Genomic DNA, 14,516 nt, shown 5'->3' on the forward strand with positions numbered 1-14,516 from the left:
TTTATCAAAATTTAAGGATCACAACTTAGTCTTTTTAATAAAATATTCATAAAGAACATATTCATGAGGAATATAGTTATAAACTAAATTATTCCATTAATATAGTAGAAGAGAATATATTTGGAGTATACTTATGGTCATTTATTCAATACTGAAAGTCAATGTCCTAAATAAAAGAACCACAATTTCAAATCTTATAAATTAGGTGGCAGAGAGACTCAACCCCTGCACAGATGATCCAGAGGCCAATCTCAGAGGTTTCTGGTTATCCAGACTGCTGGTTTAATGAGAGGATCCAAGGATAAGGTACTGCTCAGGCCCACTGGTGCTATGTATTTCCTATGTAATTCCTATGGTGCTTAGCTGAGATTAAAGCCACAGTTGAAAGAACCCACATGCATGTTGGAGAATCAAATGTGGGTCCATGCCACATGCTTAACTCTAAATTGAATTCAACTGCCTTTAAGATTAAATAGTCATGGAGCCTGAGAGATAGCATGGAGGTAAGGTGTTTGCCTTTCATGCAGAAGGTCACTGGTTCAAATTCCAGCATTCCATCTGTCCCCCGTGCCTGCCAGGAGTAATTTCTGAGCATGTAGCCAGGAATAACCTCTGAGCACTGCTGGGTGTGACCCAAAAACAAACAAACAAACAAACAAACAAAAAAAGATTAAATTGTCATGAGTAACACTGGGGCCTATCTATAGCAAATGCTATAATTTGTTGAAAAGATTATATAAGCCTTTATTTTTGCAGACTTTTGTTAGTTCAAATTAACATTAAATATAAAAGAGGGAATCAGAAATGTACCTCAGAGGATTATCATATAAAAAACTAAAAATTAGTGACTCTCTAGGGATATAGGGATATAAGATAACTTTCACTTTTGAAAATGAACAAATGAGGGCCGGGCGGTGGCGCTAAAGGTAAAGGTGCCTGCCTTGCCTGCGCTAGCCTTGGACGGACCACGGTTCGATCCCCCGGTGTCCCATATGGTCCCCCAAGCCAGGAGCAACTTCTGAGCACATAGCCAGGAGTAACCCCTGAGCGTTACTGGGTGTAGCCCAAAAACCAAAAAAAAAAAAAAAAAAAAAAAAAAGAAAATGAACAAATGAGTATTCAAGACTCAAAGTGTTATGTAACTTACCAACAAATAATAAACCTGGAAACTTGAGACAAAGGCCTAGAGTTGGGCATTTTAATTCAAAGACATTTGTTATACTGTTGAACCACCATGTATTACCAATATTTCAAGCTTGCTCTTTTCAAAAGTGTAAAATTTTATTACTTCTATGTAGCACTAGCTAGAAACTCCAATTTCAAAAAAAAATATGAAAAACTAGGTGAGTCCAAGAAGAATGAATAGAAGTATTTCTGTCAGCACTGCTCAGGTAAAAAATAAGAACACATTTAGGGACTAGAGCAATCATATAGGGGTTAAGCATGTGGCATGGACCCATATTCAATTCACCAGTACGCATGTGGGTTCTTTGAAGTGTGGCTCTAAAGTATGCAAAGCACCATCAGAATTACACAGGAAATATATCACCAGGGCTTGAGTAGCACCTTTTTCCTTGGATCTTCTCATTAAACCAAAAGTCTGGATAACCAAGAGCCTCTGAGATTGGCCTCTGGATCATCTGTGCAGAGATTGATTCCCTTTATACCACCTAAAATGCATAAAAACTGAATGGAACACGGTATCCTAAGGTCTCAGTAAAAAATCAAACACTAGAATGCAAAAATACTGAGAAGAATCTCTTAGCAGGGATGTGGTGGAAAGTTATTCTCAATCACTGCTGGTGGGAATGCTGCCTCGTCCAACCTGTGTGGAAAACAGTATGGAGGACTCTCAGTAAACTCAAAATTATGCTACCATTTGATCCAGCAATCCTTCTCTTGGGTGTCTACCCCCAGGACAGAAAAACATTCATCCAAAAGGATGTATTCACACTGATATTCATTGCAGCACTCAGTAAAATAAGACTTGGACTTATTTCACTCAGCATAAAAGATTTCATATACATCCATGTATAGGAAAATTCCATGACTTCATCTCTTCTGACGGCTGCATAATATTCCATTGTATATATGTACCGTTGTTTCTTTAACCATTCATCTATTGAGGGGCATCTAGGCTGGCTATTATAAACAATGCTGCAATGAATATAGGTGTGAGGAAGGGATTTTTGTATTGTATTTTTGTGTTCCTAGGATATATCCCTAGGAGTGGTATAGCTGGATCGTATGGGAGCTCAACTTCCAGCTTTTGAAGAAATCTCCATATTGCTTTCCACAAAGGTTGGACTAGACAGCATTCCCACCAGCAGTGAATAAGAGTTCCTTTCTCTACACATTCCCTTTAGCACTGCTTGTTCTCATTCTTTGTGATGTGTGACAATCTCTGTGATGTGAGATGGTACCTCATAGTTGTTTTCATTTGCATTTACCTGATGATTCGTGATGTGGAGCATTTTTTCATGTGCCTTTTAGCCATTTGAATATCTTTTTGTCAAAGTGTCTGTTCATTTTCTTCTCTCAGTTTTTGATGGGGTTATTTTTGTGAAATAAGTCAGAGGGAGAGAGATAAACACAGAATGGTCTCACTCATCTATGGCTTTTGAGAAAAATGAAAAACATTTGTGTAATGATTCTCTGAGACAAAATAGAGGACTGGAGGATCCAGCTCCCAACATGAAACTCACCCCAGAGATTGTTGGGTGCAGTCACAGAAATAATTATACTGAGAACTATCATAACAAAATGTGACTGAATGAGGGAAGTAGAAAGCCTGTGTAGAGTACAGGCCAGTGTGAGGTGGGGAGGAGGGACACTTGGGATATTGGTGATGGAAATGTTGCACTGGTGAAGGGTTTAAAAAAAATAAGACTTGAAATCAACTTTAATCAAAGGTTCTCAAACAAAGGCTTGCAGGCCACATGAGTCCCTCTGAGGATATTTATTTTTTCCACCAGGTGTTTTTGCCACTGCTGCCTGTCCTGCTTAGCAGAATCTCATCCCAGACATACAGTCTGTATGTGTGGGATGTGTCTTTCACTGTCTGGTTCCTCTCCTCCTCTTTGTCTCTCAACTCCTCCTCTAGGTCTCTAGCAGGGTTCTGCCAAAAGCAGAAGAATAGTTCCCATTGAAACACTGATAAGTTTGTCAACTTATTTTTACTTGTTTTGCTCTTCATTTTAAATATTGTATTTGCTCCCATTTTGTTTATTTTATTTTATTTTATTCAAAATAATATATGAGTAGTCTACATATTAATTTCTTCATAGTTATTCTTTATAGTTTGGTCCTCCAACAGTCTGAGGGACAGTGAACATGGCCCCATGTTTCAAAAGTTTGAGGATCCCTGAACCAGATGTCCAACCACAGATGAGTGGATCATCTAACCACATGAGGATATAGTACATTTATACAATGGAATACTACATAGCTGTAAGGAATGATGCAATAATGCAATTTGCCACAACATGGATGGAACTGAAGGATATGTCAAATGAAGTAAACCAGAAGAATGATAATAAGAATGATATCACTTATATTAGGTAATTAGAATAACTGCATGAAGAAACACAATGATCTAAATGGGATTTGTCTCAAATACCCATGGCCTCACAGTATAGTGAAGAGAAGGAAAGAAACTGAGTAGAAGAGGAGAAACACAAATATGAAAGGACTAGGACAAGGGGACAAGTGGTCTCAGGTGCATTGGTGGAGATAAAAAAAAAAAGACAGACTAAATATCCAAGTCAAATTCAACAACAATAAAATTAAGAGATCCAAACTCTAACAAACTAAACTTTAATTGGGCCTCTAAGTGACAGGCTGGGATGTAAAGGGTCATGGTATGGGATAAATTCTGAGAACACTGGTGGTGGGATTGACCCAGATTCATTGTATGTCTAAAACCCAATTATAAAGGACTTTGTAAATCACGATGCTTTCAATAAATTAAATTAATAAACCACACACACTGGAGCCATCATCTCCAGGAGACTCAACTATGTGGAAGGCAGAAATATGGCCAAGTTCAGAATTCAAGCATTTCTCCTGCACAAGACACAGAGAGTAGGGACTAAAAGAAAAAAGGATCCAACAGTACTTTAAACTGATACCAGACAGAAAATCGCTAAATTAAGGATGAAGAGAGCAATGGGAGCTTTATCATAGAGATTGCAACAGGTAAGCAGACACCTAGAGGTGAGTTAAACCCATCAGATAGACTTTGGTTTGTGGCATTCATGCCCAAACTGTTTACTAGAAAATGCAAAACTCACATTGTATAAGGATCAGCTTGCTGAACAGCTGGTATTGGTTATATTTGACTACAGTTTCCAGTCACTGCACAAGGTAGTTGGATTGGGATACCATATAACATCTGTTGCAAGATACACACAACTATGAACTTTAGGTCAAAGCCCAAGCAGCTAGACTGTAGTACTATAGTAGTTATAGAAAACCAGCTCCACAAAAGCTCCCAGTGTACATAAATCAGATACACAATGCTAAACTGATCTTGCAAGCACTTAATAAATCTTTATAAGGCATTCATGGACGCCAGAGATAATAGTCCCAGGTATCGCCTAAAATATTGTGAATTCAATGTGGCTCAAGCTACCTGGATTATGAATCTTACACTTAGCTTTCATGAAACAACAGGAATTATGATAAAAAATATTTCTTTCAGATAAATGGATGGGAAAAAGACCCCAAGTACGTGCTCAAGTACATCAATTTTTCCATGATGCCCGAGGAGGCTTCTGTCACAATCCTCTTGATGTTCACTTAACTGAGAAACTCACCCATTGGAAGAAAGAATCAATAAATGGAAAGAAAGGCTGATGAACAAAAATGAAAGAATTCATTCAAACAGAATGTAAGGAGCCAAAGAATACAGTAGCAGGACTAAGCAGAATGAAGAAATTGGCTATTTGAATCAGTGACCTAAAGTGCAAGGTATACCACATCATCAATAAGAATGTGAAAATTAAAAACATATAAGGAAGAATATAATTTAATATGTCTAATGTAAAGAAGCACAAACTCTAAATTATAGGAATTCCAGAAGAGGAAGAAAGAGAAAAAAGGCAAATAATGACTAGTTGAAGAGAGCATCTGAGAACAGACCCGGTTCGAAGAACTGTGTACTAACTAATTCAGGAAGCACTAGTGTCACAAGTGTCAGAAAAATATAAAAACCCTCAAGAACCAAAGGGAGAGTTATTACTTAAAGTGGCAAGAGGCAACAAGTTAAATAAAATGCAATCATATTTCTCAAATAAAACTCTCAAAGCAAGATGACAATTATGAGATATCTAGAGTCCCGAATAAAAAAAATATGGCGGGTTGGAGAGATAGCACAGTTGTAGGGTGTTTGCCTTGCACACAGTAGACCCAGGATGGGTGGTGGTTCGAATCCCGGCATCCCACCCTGTCCTCCAAGGCAGCCAAGAGAGATTTCTGAGAGCAGAGCTAGGAGTAACCCCTGAGCGCTGCCAGGTATGTATCAAATACAAAAACAAAACAACAGCCAAAAAAGAATATAAAATTAGGAATCTATAACCCTGCTAAGTTATCACTCAGATTTGAAACAGTGATTAAAAACTTACCAAAAAACAGTAGTTAAAAAAAATGGTTTGCATCTAAGCCAAGAATCAAGAAATATTAAACTGATTCATAAAAAAACAACAAAAGAAAAATGTCAAACAAAACTACAGAAAAAATCTCTTAAAAAACAAGAATAAAACCTTATATAAATATTTAAATGTCATATATAAATACTTCTCTAAGTTTAAAATGATTTTAACTCTATCAGATGGCATAGAGTGGCTGGCTGGAACAAAAAACAATTACTCTTTATGCTGCTTACAAGGCACATACTTGAGCTCTCAAGATAAAGACTAGAGAGTTAAACTCAAGATAAACACTACTGGAAACAGTAGTACAAGATAATAATAATCTAAACTAAAACAAAACAAAACAAAACAGAAAGGGATGACCATATCTGTGTCAGAAAAAACAACATTAAGTTAAAGAAAGCAGTTAAAGAAAACACAATACCAGGGCTGAATCAATTACCCAAAAAGACATCAACATATAAATCATATAGAGTATCTTTCAGATCATAATCTCTTAAAGATAGAAATAAACCATAAAACTAAAGTTTTCTAAAGTCTCTAACATATGTAGCCTTAACTAGATACAGTTAGATAACAGGAAAAATGAAGAAAAATTTAAAAATTCCTCAAAATGCATAAGAATGAAGACACACACTATTGTTTCTATGGGATACAATAAAACTGGTACTAGATGAAAAATGAATAGCCTTATCTATACAAACTTACACAGACTCACCAACAGTCTAACTTCACAGCTTGAGAAACTAGCAAATGAAAAATAAATGAATCCAAAGCAAATAAAAAGTAGGAAAAAATAAAAATTAAAGCATAAATCAATAATACAGAAATAATAATAAAATTGAATTTGTAAATGAAATTGAGTTAATATTTTAAATAATAAACAGGATCTAAAAAAACCCAAATAAAAAGAAATATCCAAATATGAAAGAGAAGTATAAAAGACATTTCAGATATTTAAAAGGTCATAATAGGTTATACCTGCAACTAAGTTGGAGAATTTAGAAGAAATGGCATGATAATATACTGATATATATAAGATCTTAAATATTCTGAAACCTATTAAAACAATAAACAAGTAGCAAAGTGAAGGCTACAAAATAAATTTAAAAAGCATGCTTTATTTCTTTTTTTTTTTTTTTTTTTTTTTGGTTTTTGGGCCACACCCGGCACTGCTCAGGGGTGACTCCTGGCTGTCTGCTCAGAAACAGCTCCTGGCAGGCACGGGGGAACATATGGGACACCGGGATTCGAACCAACCACCTTTGGTCCTGGATCGGCTGCTTGCAAGGCAAACACTACTGTGCTATCTCTCCGGGCCCAGCATGCTTTATTTCTAAGTTAAATAGTGTACTAGAAGCAAAAGAAATTAAAAAAAAAAACCCACATAACTAAAATATTGCCCCAAACAACAAGTAGCTAGGAATTAACTTAACGAGATGTAGAGTTTTGTAAAGATGTAAAATGAAAATTTATTTTTCAATGAAAGAATATAACACCAGGAATTTTTTAATGTCCCATTAGAATAGATTAGAAAAACTTACACTGTGAAAATTGCCATCTTACTAAACGCATTATACAGATTCAATGTAATCCCCATCAAAAATTATGATGACATTATTTAAGGACTTGAAATATTCTAGTTAAAATTTGTATGAAGTCATAACATTTCCTAAAGCAAAAGCAATTCTTTGGAAACAATGAAATTGGATATATTGCAATTTCTGACTTTAAATTGTACTAAAATGCTTTAATAGTACTGTGGTATTTGAATAAAGATGAACTCTCAGACCAGTACACAGAATTAAAAGAAACTTTCTACATTTCATATACAGTTAATCTATGATAAATTAACTAGGTACGTAAAGTGGAATGGATTATAGTAATAGGCAAAGTGGGAGACCACAGGCAAAAAAAATTAACTGAATTCTAATCTCACATCCTACACAAAAGTTTATTCCAAATGAACTACAGACTGGAAGATAATGCCAGAAACTAAAACACTGATAAAAATATAGGCAAAACTCATCTAAATATGAGCCTCAGCTCTGTCTTTTAGGATTGAATTTCATTGTTTCATTTTTTAATTATTTTTATTTAAACACCGTGATTACAAATATAATTGTACTTGTATGATTACAGTCATATAAAGAACACCCCCCTTCACCAGTGCAGGATTCTCACCACCAATTTCCCAGATCTCCCTCTTCCCCACCCCACCCACACTTGTTCTCGAGACAGGCTTTCTTTTTCCCTCATTCATTCACATTTTTATGATAGTTTTCAGTGTAGTTATTTCTCTAACTGCACTTATCATTCTATGTGGTGAGCTTCATGTCATTAGCTGCACCTACATGGGAGGATGGGGGGAAGTAAAATATTAGAAATGAGCTTTGTAGGGTAGTATCAAGGTCCCAATACAAGATGGATATTATGGATATATAGAATATATGCACACAATAATATTAATATAAAAAAAGAGAAAAAAATTTCCACTGACTGTCCCAATATAAACCAGTGCTAGAACAGCCTGCCCTCCTCCCAGAGTGCATTCCCATTAGTGTAGGGAGAGATAGGGGGAAAGCCTGTTGACCCCTATAGAGTACACCTAGACCAGTGTCCAGGGAAAGACTGAAGTCCAGGGGAGAAAAACCCTATACCTGGCAAGGGCTGGTCTCCAGAATCAAGGACGAAATCGGAAGCCAGATGTCTGCCCTCCCTCTTCCCCATGCACCTCTCCCCTGGAGTATGGAGGGAGGGGAGACCCTGAGGACCACTAAGAGTCCACTTGAACCCACTTCTGGCCATCTGAGCTGGCACCCAGGAAAGGCCTGGAGTCAGAGGAAAAAGACAAGGAAGGCTGGGGGCCTGTCAAGCCTCCCAGCACTCCTCAGGCTAGGAATAAGGGTCCCGTTAAGCTCAGTTTTTCTGATGTTAGTTCAATGTGAAAATTTCTAATTTCAGTTGACAAAACTTCTTGATGCTTAATTTTGCTCCAGTCAAGTTTATCGATGCTTTTTTTTTTTTGAGCTCCCTGATAATTCTCCATAATTCTACTCTAAATTTCTTGAGAGGATACCTATTTGTTTCCTACATTTTAGATTATTAGAGGAGCCATCTTGATTTCTGTAAATATGGGGGTGTACTGCAAAATTACTCCATGGCAAGGCTGTAGATTGCTTCTTAAAATGTATAGAAATGGATTTCAGGGGTGTGGGTCCTGAAGAGGCTATAGTCCTTGGATGTAGGTAGGCTCAGCAGAGAAAAGGCAGAGAGCAAGGCCGCTGTGGTTTAAAAGTCTCTGGGTACCCAATCACGGCAGGAATTGGCCCCACGTGCGTTGGGTGGGGACATCTTACCGGGATGGGTCCTGCAGAGGCTATAGTCCTTGGATGTAGGCAGGCTCAGCAGAGAAGATTGTTTCATTTTTTCGTTGAATTTTTTCTTGAATTTCAATGAATTTCATTCATTATTTCATTGAATTTTTATTGATTTTTCTTTCATTCTTTTTTTTTTTCTTTTGCTTGTTTTAGTTCTACTTAGTAAGAACTCCTAGTAGAAAAGGATTGCTTGGGATAAGAGCACAGTTTAAAACAAGGGCACAGAGATTATATAGTTTTTACTTTTACCCCCAAATGAACCAAAAATATAATATGGCATTGTTTTGTTTTGTTTTGTTTTGTTTTGCATGGGCACAATAAAATGGGGAAACCTTATTATAGAAAGAAGTTCTTATGTAATAAGAATAAGGACCCATAACTTTTAAAATGCAGGGGCACCTTCCACTCTGAACCTTTGTCATGAGGACTCGACTTAGACCTCATGTGATCGAACCCTGTATCCCAATCTTAGAATTGGCACACCGTATTTATTCGAGTATAACGCACATTTTTCTACCAAAAAAAGAAATCAAAGTTTGGGTGCGCGTTATAATCGAGGCCTGGGGTGGGGTGGCTGTGACGGTCCAATGGGGGTGCAGGAGAATTGTGAGTTCACACTGCGCCTTTTCCAGGCGAAGGAAAAAAAAAAAAACCAAACTCAAGAAACCTGGTCTATCTCATGACATCCTGGTTTGGTTCAAACATCATGGGAAGACAGACCAAAGGAAATGATCATCAAGAGTTTTTTGAAGACAGGCATCAGCAATAAAATGGACGGCACAGAAGACGACCTGCTGTGGAATTCAGACTCAGAAGAAAGCGAAGAAACTGGAGAAACAGATGTTCTTGCCAACTAGGACACTCGAGAAGAATGGGAACAACTCTTTAGTGTATCTGACGATGAATCAGACTTGGAAGCATTTTAAATAAATATTGTTATCCGTAATTCTATTCTATTATTGTGTTTATACCAGTTTACGTTGTCAATAAATGATTTTTATTTTGGCCTCACGTGTTCAATGACTTTTTTTGTCAATTACAATGCTTGGTGTGAAACAAAATTTTATACTGATTTTTAATAGAAAATTAGGGGTGTGCATTATACATGGGTGTGCGTTATACTCGAATAAATACGGTAGTTCTTTACACCAGCACCAGGAATCAAGCTTCCCCTAGGAGGCCCAAATAGGATTCTGACATTTAAGACAATGAAACAGCAACAACTTGATCTAAGGGCAGGTTGCCCTACCTTACCACCTAATGGTGAGATGAAATTAGGATCTGTGTAAAAAACCAAGATTTATAATTATAGAAGACTGACCTTATAAACCTCAACTGAGCAGAACTTTTCCTGGCACCATAAAGAAATACCTTGTTGGGGTTTGACAACTAACATGCCAGGAGCCAGTGGTGGGTCTTATGACAGTATGCTTCAAGTGTTGAGACACCTTGTATCTTTTAGGCCAAGGGAATTTCTTTCTAATTTCCCTAATTTTTACTGTACCTATGCAAAAGCTAACAAAAACTTGCCACATTAGCCCTATCTTTTTTTCTTTCTTTTTCTTTTTTCTTTTTTCCTTTTTTCTTTTAACTTTATTTATAGCTTTTAGATAGAGGTTCCCATCATTTTTTACACAACTATAAACATGAATCATTTTGTTATGCTTCAAAATTTCTATTTCTTCCTATAAAATGAGAAAAAAAAATAAGTAGATGGAACTCAGGGACCAAGCTGTCCTCGGAACATTGAGTGGAAATAAAAAAAAAGGTCATATCTAAATACCATAATTAAAGTCAAAGACAAGAGAATCAAGTCAAAGACAAAAGAAGCAAGAGACCCAATCTATGCACACCATTATTACTGTATTTTTTTTAACTTTTATTCATTTTTTTTTTTTGGTTTTTGGGTCACACCCAGCAGCACTCAGGGGTTACTCCTGTCTCTACACTCAGAAATCGCTCCTGAAAGGCTCAGGGGATCATAAGGGATGCCAAGATTCGAACCACCGTCCTTCTACATTCAAGGCAAATGCCTTACCTCCAGGCTATCTCTCTGGCCCCTTCTTATCTTTTATATTATTTTTTTTTAAAAAAGAAGAGCATCCTAAACTGTCTGTTGGTGCTTTAATGAATTCACTGTGATTCAATAATTTTCAAACATATACTTGCTAATGAACTTTTTAATCATGTTGCTTTATGTATTTCTAAAACAATTGTATTATGATCAGTTATGTCAACAATGTAATGCATTTTCTTTAAATAAATTAAAGATGAAAAAAAAAACAAAGAGACCTAATTTATAGCAAGCTATACAAAAAATGGACATACTAGACTTGCAGTACCAGAGGCTATGGGTAGAGGTATGGGATGCATCCTGGGAACTATGGTAAAGGGAAGATAACACTGGAGGTGGGAATGGTCTTAATAACTGTCACTATGTGCCTGAAATACAACTATGAAAGACTTGTAATTCACATTAGTTTTAATTAACAAATTTAAAAAGTAAAATAAAATAAGCATTGAGAAACATCAAATTAAAAAAATTTTATATGGTAAAAATACTCAGAAATCAAAAAACACCCTACTGAATGGGGAGATATTTGCACACAATATATAAGCTAAAGGAAAATGTGAATTATAACAACAGTGAAATATTAACTTACAGCAATAAAATAAAACAACCAATGTTGGCATGGAGGTAGTCAATATGGAACCAATGATGGCAGGAATGTTAACAGGCCCAATGCTTTTGTAAAACTATATAAAAAAAAACTAGGTTTTGTAAAACTATATAAAAGAAATAGTAGGAAATGAGCTTCCATTAGACCCATGATGCTGCTCCAGGAAATATAGCCTGGGAGTCCCCAAACACAATGCTTTAAAGGTATCTGCACTTCTATGTTCTTTAAACTATTATTTACAATTGTCAGAATTTGGAAAAATAAGTGCCCAAGAACAGATGAATGTATATAAAAAAACCTATGTTAAATCTATATAATGATTTGCTATGTAGCTATTAGGACCAAATTAGGTCATGAAATTTGCTTATACATGGATAAACATGGAGAGTATTATGCTGAGTGAAATGAATAAGAGGGAAAGGAACAGACATAGAATGATCACAGGATGGGGGGAAATAATCACTCTGGGCAAAGAACTGGGTGCTGAAAGGATATGCATGATGTCCTGTCAGTAACAACACTGCAAACTGCAATCCTTAATAGGAAAAACAGAGAGAGAGAAAAAGAAAAGTGTTTGCTATTGAGACAGATCGGTGAGGAGGAGGAGGAGGACAGGACATTTATGCCAGAAAGCGTACACTGGTGAAGACATAGGTGCTAGAACATTGTACAACTGAAACTCAATCACAAAATACTTTGTAAGTGTATTTTATGATTTTATGGTGTTTCAATTAATAATAGTGAGAAATGAATTTCCACATGCAGTTTTTGGCATCTACATTGAAATAAAAATTGTTAATCTGGAAAGAGTTATGCACACCAACCACATCCACTGTAGTGTATTTAGTACAATATCCAGAATATGAAAAAACTCAAATGTCCTACAATAAATACATAGATAAAGTTTGGCATCTCTACACAATGAAATATTATGCAAAGATAACTTCATGCAAATCCCTTCAACTTGGATGGAACTGGAGGGTATAATGTTATGCAAATTAAGTTCGAGGAATAAAAATATCAGATGATCTCACTTATTGTGGTAAACAGAGGAACAAAACAAGAAAAGAGATGTATCAAGTGATGACAAATAGTTGGCCTTGAGTACAAGACTATGATTATTAAGCAGTGGGTTTTTTGATGGGCAGAAAGAAAAAGACATATTGCAAAAGACACAGGTAGAGAGTGGATTATCTTAGGAGCTTTGGAGGTGGTGAGGTGAGATAACTTTGAACATAAAAACCAAAAGTTAACGTTGCTAAAACCACATTACCTAAATTATATTGAAAAAACTTTGAAAAAGAGTAATGAATTAAGTCTTTCTTTTTGTATCATTAGCTTTATTTTTAAACAAACTAGTAGAAGTACAATACTTCAGAGCAATTGGTATGTTAAAGCTGAAGATAAGGTTAATTTGAGTATAACTATAACACTTATTGTTACTAATTCTTATTTTTATTAAGCAATGAATAGCTTCATTAAGTAATACATTATTTCTTTTTGTTAGCTTCATGAGAGAGAGAGTGGGAATAAAACTGCTTGAATTAAGCTTTGTGTGGTTTTTAAAATAGAAAATGTTCTTTCCTAAAGGGCATTACAAATTTAAAAAAATCCAAGATGAGCATTGTTATTTTCTGAGAAAGGAATGAAAACAAAATGAAACTGTTAGCATTTTCATAGACCCATTTGTGTTTTATTGAGCACGACTTCTTCTGGCAACTGCATTGGTCATTGTAAGAGATTCCTGATTTTGAAGCAGACTTGCTAGAGGGCATGCGGCCTCTGATTTTACTTCTCACTTATGTAAAGACCCAAAAAGGCACACCTGTGATTGTTTTCTTACATACACCTAAGTGTATTTTTTTTTTGCTAAACAAATTTATGAAAGTAAAAGAAGCAAACAGAAATTGGCTGATTTTTCATTTTTCATCTGTCTATATAAAAATTAGTTTCTAATAAACTATTTTGTTTATAACATAACCAAACATTTACAAGTATCCACTTTAAAAAACTGTATAATCACATTGCTTTCATGTACAGTTGAATGTCATAAACTTAAAAATGTAGAGTTAAAAATATAAACTTGGATGTAAAGCCTGTGCCTTCAATTAGGCCATCTACGCATGAAAGCTCTCTGGCTACCTTGTAAAAGCTAGTGTTCTCTCAGATCAATGAAGTCTGAAATGTATGCATACAAGAAATAAGATAAAAATTACCTTCATTGTCTTCATAAAATAAAAAAAGGAAAGAAAAAATTATTTCATCCTTAAGCACTTAATATTCATTTTTTGTTGAGTCCAAGGCTGATCAGATCCCTTAGTGATGTCAAGAATCCTGACCAGGATTCAAACACTGGCTAATAAATAAGGGTGAATTTCTTGAGGATAGATCTATGATGCAATAATAAACTAATATTTTATCTTTAATTAGATAATAATCAAGATGATAATTTAGCTCCAATGATGTCATAGTAAAATGTAAAGAAGATATAAATAAATAAGTATATCTTCATGAAATTTAGCTTATTTAGGTGAAACATATTTGAAATTATTAGCAAATTTAATATCACCCTATTGGCAATTACAAGAGAGAAATCTTAGAATAAAACTATGAGGATTTACTGCCTTACTTTATTGAATACTTAATGACTGTTCACTATGAAAACGACTTCCTTTCTTGAAAAATTTCAGTATTTTTAGTTGCATCAAAGTTTTAAGAATTAGGAACCCCCCCCCCCAAAAAAAAAGAATTAGAATACAGGGCTGGAGTGATAGTAGCGGTAGGGTATTTGCTTGAAACACTGT

Source organism: Suncus etruscus, chromosome 1, assembly GCF_024139225.1.
Source record: "Suncus etruscus isolate mSunEtr1 chromosome 1, mSunEtr1.pri.cur, whole genome shotgun sequence".
In the NCBI taxonomy this organism is placed as follows: domain Eukaryota; kingdom Metazoa; phylum Chordata; class Mammalia; order Eulipotyphla; family Soricidae; genus Suncus; species Suncus etruscus.